The following is a 5,709-nucleotide window of genomic DNA, read 5'->3' as shown; positions in this document are numbered from 1 at the left end:
CCCAGGGGAGGGTGAATCCAGGCTCCTGCCAGGACAAAGATGAACTTCTAGACTCTAGTGGCAAGTTACAAACCCATGTGTTTAACAAGCTTCCTGTTGCACGGCTACGCCATGCAGAGCACAAGTGAGGCTTGAGCAGGAGAAGCTGACAACATGCATGTGACCCAAAATATGGTCCTTTTCTTCAAGGACCTTATGAACCAGTTCTATAGGTAAAATAGACAAATGAAGCAATGTTATCGATTGTGTACGGAATGAATATGGAACTAATCATCACCAAGACCCCAAGTCACTGGGCAAAAGGCCAGACAGGACCAGTTGTAGGTGCTGTCTCAGTGTAGGAATGTGAAGATGTCGTCCCAGGTTTTGGAGTCATCAGAGCAGGTCCCAATGGACGGGGCCCTTATAAACCTCATTCTAAAAACAGGAAATGAGCACAGAACATTCTCCCTGGTTCCCTCTACCCCCGTTTCCCTAGGATAATAATGCAGGGCTAATGAGGATTAGACCTACCATTAATGTTAGAGGAGGCAAGCCCTGTTCCAGAATTAACAGAGCAATTAACCTGCAAAGCCACAGAAACACATATGACCTAACAACTTTCAAAGCATATAATTTATCCAATTAAACATTCAATGCCACTGTAACCATATAAGTTAGTGTATTAGTAACCTCGAAGGTCTCTACTTCCTAGATACTTAGTTTTTTTTTTTTTTTTGGGTTTTTTTTTTTTTTCATTTTTATGCCCAGACACATCTGTCTGTGTAATTATATCATGGAAAGCAGAAAATTGGTATGATTATGTGGACTTTTGTTTAACTCTTCATCTTCATTCTGAGGTCCTTGGGCTGCTGGTAGTTTCCATGAGGTGCCTCGAGGCTTGGAGATGGTGTTCCACCTTTCAATAAAGCCTTGTTCTGTTCTTTCCCTCATAGGCTTTTGAAAGCCTTGGTCAAGTCCTCTTGTCCTTGACCAACCCAGCACACAATAATTCCCCTCAAGATCCTGTTCTCCACATCACTCACTTGACCTTTGTCTCATAGTATCTTGTGTGTATATGTGCATTATATATTTTTTCATATATTTTTTCTTTTGTAAATTTATTTCCCCTCACATTTTTTATTGGTGCATTGAATGTATTGATGGGATTTGTTGTTAGACGTGTGTAATACACACAACACAACACATAACAATATCATCTCCCCATCTCCCACCCTCTGGTACCTTTCCTCTACTGATTTTCCTTTAACTTTCATGAGACCCACCCCCCCACCTTTCTTTTCCTTTTACCTCTATAGCTTCCACAAATGAGACAACACACACAGCCCTTGACCTGAGTTTGACTTACTTGGCTTAACACAATAGTCTCTAGTTCCATCCATTTTCCTGCAAATGACATGACTTTATTTTTCTTTATGGCTGAATATGTACCACATTTTCTTTATCCATTCATCTCTTGGTGGACACCTAGGCCAGTTCCATAGTTTGGCGATTGTGAATTGTGCTGCTGTAAACATGGGTATGCATGTAGCATTCTAGTATGATGACTTCAGTTCTTCAGGATAAATACCAAGAAGTGCTGTAGCTGGGTCCTATGGTGGCTCCATGCCTCGTCTTTTGAAGCACCTCCATGTGATTTCCATAGTGGTTGTACTAATTTATAATCCCACCAAAAGTGTGAAAGTGTTCCTTTTTTCTCCACATCCTCTCCGGCATTTATTATTATTTGTATTCTTGGTGATTGCCATTCTGACTGATATGAGAAGAAATCTCAGTGTAGTTTTGATTGGCATCTCCCTCATTGCTAATGCTGTGGAATATTTTTCCATATATTTTTTGGCCATTTGTTGTTCTTATTTTGAGAAGTGTCTGTTTAATACGTTTGCTCATTTATTCATTGGGTTATTTGATTTGGGGGTATAAAGATTTTTGAATTCTTCATATATTCTAGATATTCATTCATCCTCTGCAGAGAGTAGCTAGCAAAGATTTTCTCCCACTCTGCATGTTCTCTCTTCAAATTTTTAATTGTTTCCTTTGCTGTGCAGAACCTGCTTAATTGGACGCCATCCCATTTATTAACTCTTAGCATTGTTTGCTGAGCTTCAGGGGGGTCCTGTTGAGAAAGTACTTTCCTAGGCCTGGATCCTGGAGTATTGGCCCTACATTTTCTTCTAGGACTTGCATAATTTCTAGTCTAATTCCTAAGTCTTGGATCCATTTTGAGTTGACTTTTGTGCAGTGTGAGCCCCCTGGTATCTTGTCTTGCATCTTGGAGAGTATGAACTCTTTAAGGACCAAGTCTTCTGTTTATCACTTGTAGCATCTGTCAGAATGCTTGGCACTTCATGGGTCCTCAGCCCATGATAAACAGATACTGATCCACCAGGCCTAGGACAGGAGCCCTGCACTCAGCACAGCACACATTTTACAGACTAAGCACATTTCTTCTACCAGTTCAATCCAATCAAATCTGTGGACAAACAATGACATATAGGTCTGTGTCACTTAGGAGATTTCAGGTGACAGAAAATCTAATTCAAATTGGCTTAAGCAAAGTCAGAATTAATTATTTCGGATAACTGCAAAGATCAGGAATAGTCTGACTTCTGATATTTTTGGATTGAGAGCTCAAATTGTATCATTAGAATAAGGTTTTTCCCAATCTCTGAGCTTCATCTTCCTATGGTTTGGTTTTGCATCTAGTCTCTTCCTGATAGCAACTTCAACACCAATGGTCTCGTGGTCAATAGAAAATAGTTCTATCTTATGCCCTAAGTTGTCTTGTGTGATCTCATCAGCTCTGATTCACTCACATGCCAATCCCTGGACCAATTACCAGGGCCATAGGAATGGAGTGGACTGAGTGTCTTAGGCCAAGATGCCATACTGTACTGCTGGAGCCCAGGAATCTGTGTTTTTAAAAAGCCCACCAGATTAGTCTAGTTACATTGAAGGGCGAGGGCCATTGTTCTAGTGTGGCTAAGTAAAGAATACCTAAGAGAGTGGAGGAGAGCCCTGAAGACAGGAAGCACAGCATGTTTTCTAGATATCCATACACATATACATTTGCTTCAGATGAGGTCAGGTCTTGGGGGAAAGCAGTGAAAGAACATCAGGCAGGTGTCCTGCCCATCCAAGATTAGATTCATTTAACAAGACCCAAAGATGCTTTAAGACTTTGGTCTCTCAGTTTAATTCATCTGCCCCAAAGTTGCAAACTGGTGAAATCTCAGCTCTGGAAAAGATCTTAAGGGTCATCTAATGCAAACTCGATCACCTTTTGATCCCAGAACCCTTTGGACACCATCTCTTTCTTGCCAGCTGGTCACCTCACCACTATACAAATACTTCCTCTGATGTGTGGCTCCTCAATCCTCAAGGCAGCCAAACCATCTTCTAATGTTCCAGACATTTAAATTCCCTTACTCTATTAGGCAGAAATCTCTCTCTTTGTACATTCCTCCCACCAATCCTGATTGTAATAAAAATAATATGGGACAATTCTATTCCTTGTTCCAAAAGATGACCCTGTATGTACAGTATTTGAAGGCAGCTTCACACACTATTTCTTCTAGTTTCCAAAAGCCTATGTGATGAATGTTGGGTCCCCAGTCTGTAGCACTAATGAGAGATGGCAGAACTTTGAAGAGGTGGGTCCCTGTGGAGGTCTCCAGTCGTGGGTGGGGGTGCGCTCTAGCAGGATGGTGGGCCCCCGGTACCTTCCTCTTCCTCTCTCCCAAGTCCCTGCCATGAGCTGAACAGCTTTGTTCCACCACGTGTTGCCACTCTGTGCTGCCTCTCCACAGGCCCCAAAGCAGCAAGGCCAACCCATCCTAAATTGAAATCTCAAACTAAGAGCCAAAAGGATACTTTTCTCTTTAAAGGTTTGATTTCCTTAGGTATTTGTTACAGTAACGAAAAGCTAACCCACACACCTAGGAATGTCGGGCAGCCATTCTTCAGATAAGATGGAGTCCAACCCCCTTCTTCTCCTGAAGGTTCCCTGGTTGTTCTGTGACCCTCAGAACACGGCCCTGCAATGGTGGTCTAGTGAGAGAACAGAACTGGTGTCTCCTTTGAGAGACCTTTCCTCTGTGATACCCAGGCATGTTCCAGCAGGAATAGCAACCAACCTCTGAGGGTGGAACTCAGGGCAGGCCATCCCCCATCTTCCCACCCCCTGCTCTGGTCTCGCGTGGCTACCAACCTGCATCTCTCTCATCCTATACTCTGTGGGCTTTGTTTATGAATGCAAGTTTGTGATCTTAGGGGATAATAAGTGATTTCAGATGATAAGGATGTGCTAACCAAGTCCATTAACACTGCCTGCTCATTAACAATTATAATCCTTTAAATAGCATCTCGAGGTCTAAAAAATGAAATTGAACAAACACTGAACACTTACTGTGGAGCAGTAGTGAGAAGATGAAGACGAGTAGCGGGAGAGAGTGCTGGCCTTGGGTGGGGCACACACTCTGGCCCAGGAAATAGAGCAGGACAACAGGCCCCAGTCCTGGTGGCATCTGTCGTGGTAATGGTATGAAAGAGCCATCGTCTCTACCCAGGGATGAGAGGCCTTACCCAAGAGCTGCTGTGAGCTGGATTTGGAAGGGCACGTCTGACTTCTGCAGTCAGCAAAGGAAAAGCCAGGCTTTCGGAAGAGCAGAAGCAGCTAGGTCCAGGAGCAGAAGCACAATGCACATTCCAGGAGCCAGGGCTGCTCCCGGGTGGTTGGACCCTGGGGAGAGTGTGAGGAAATGAGGTCACAAAGTTAGGTTCCAGCCAAGGCCAAAAGGCTGTATGAGGTCTGAATATTACTCTGTGGCCTCTGGGAAGAGGGTAAAGAACCTCAAAGAAGAGAATTTGACTAGTGGAGGCACTGGAATTAAAAAGGCCAGAGGAGAGGTTTCTATGGTCAACTGAGGAGTGGTCTATAAAACATGTAAAAATTTCTTGTAAATTAATAAAGAAAAAGAAGAATAGAAAAGTAGAAAAAGATAGGAATGGGCAGTTGGTAGAATGGGAAACCTGAGTAAGGAATGGGCAATTCGTAGATGGAAAACCTGAATAGTCTCTCAATGTACATAAAGTTTAAGACCTCATTAAAAATCAGGAAGTTAAAATGAAAATCAAAGCCGGGCATGGTGGCACATGCCTGTAATCCCAGCAGCTCAGGGGGCTGAGGCAGGAGGATCACAAGTTCAAAGCCAGCCTCAGCAACAATGAGGCACTAAGCAACTCAATGAGACCCTCTCTCTAAATAAAATGCACAGTAGGTCTGGGGATATGCTGAATGGTTCAGCACCCCTGAGTTCAATCCCCATTCCCCCCCAAAAAAAAATGAAAGTCAAATACATTTTCATTTCACACTCATTGGATTGTCAAATTTGAAGTTTGACAGTACATAGCTTTTATGAAATACACCCTGATAATGAGAGTATAAATTGGGCTGGGGGTGTAGCTCAGTGGTGGAATGCTTGTCCAGCATGCACAAGGCTCTGGGTTCAAACCCCGATGCCACACACACACACACACACACACACACACACACACACAAGTATATAAATATATAATACATATACATATCTATAAATGATAGGTCTTCTTTGGAAAGCAACTTGTCAAAATTTACTAAAGTTGCAACATGCACACCATTGCAACCAGCATTCAACTTTCCAGTGTCTATTCCAGGGAAACTCTCTCCCA

This window comes from Marmota monax, unplaced genomic scaffold, assembly GCF_021218885.2.
Source record: "Marmota monax isolate L192 unplaced genomic scaffold, Marmota_monax_Labrador192_F-V1.1 WCK01_AAM20220418_F8-fsc00127, whole genome shotgun sequence".
Classification (NCBI taxonomy): Eukaryota; Metazoa; Chordata; class Mammalia; order Rodentia; family Sciuridae; genus Marmota; species Marmota monax.
This window is presented reverse-complemented; position numbering follows the sequence as displayed.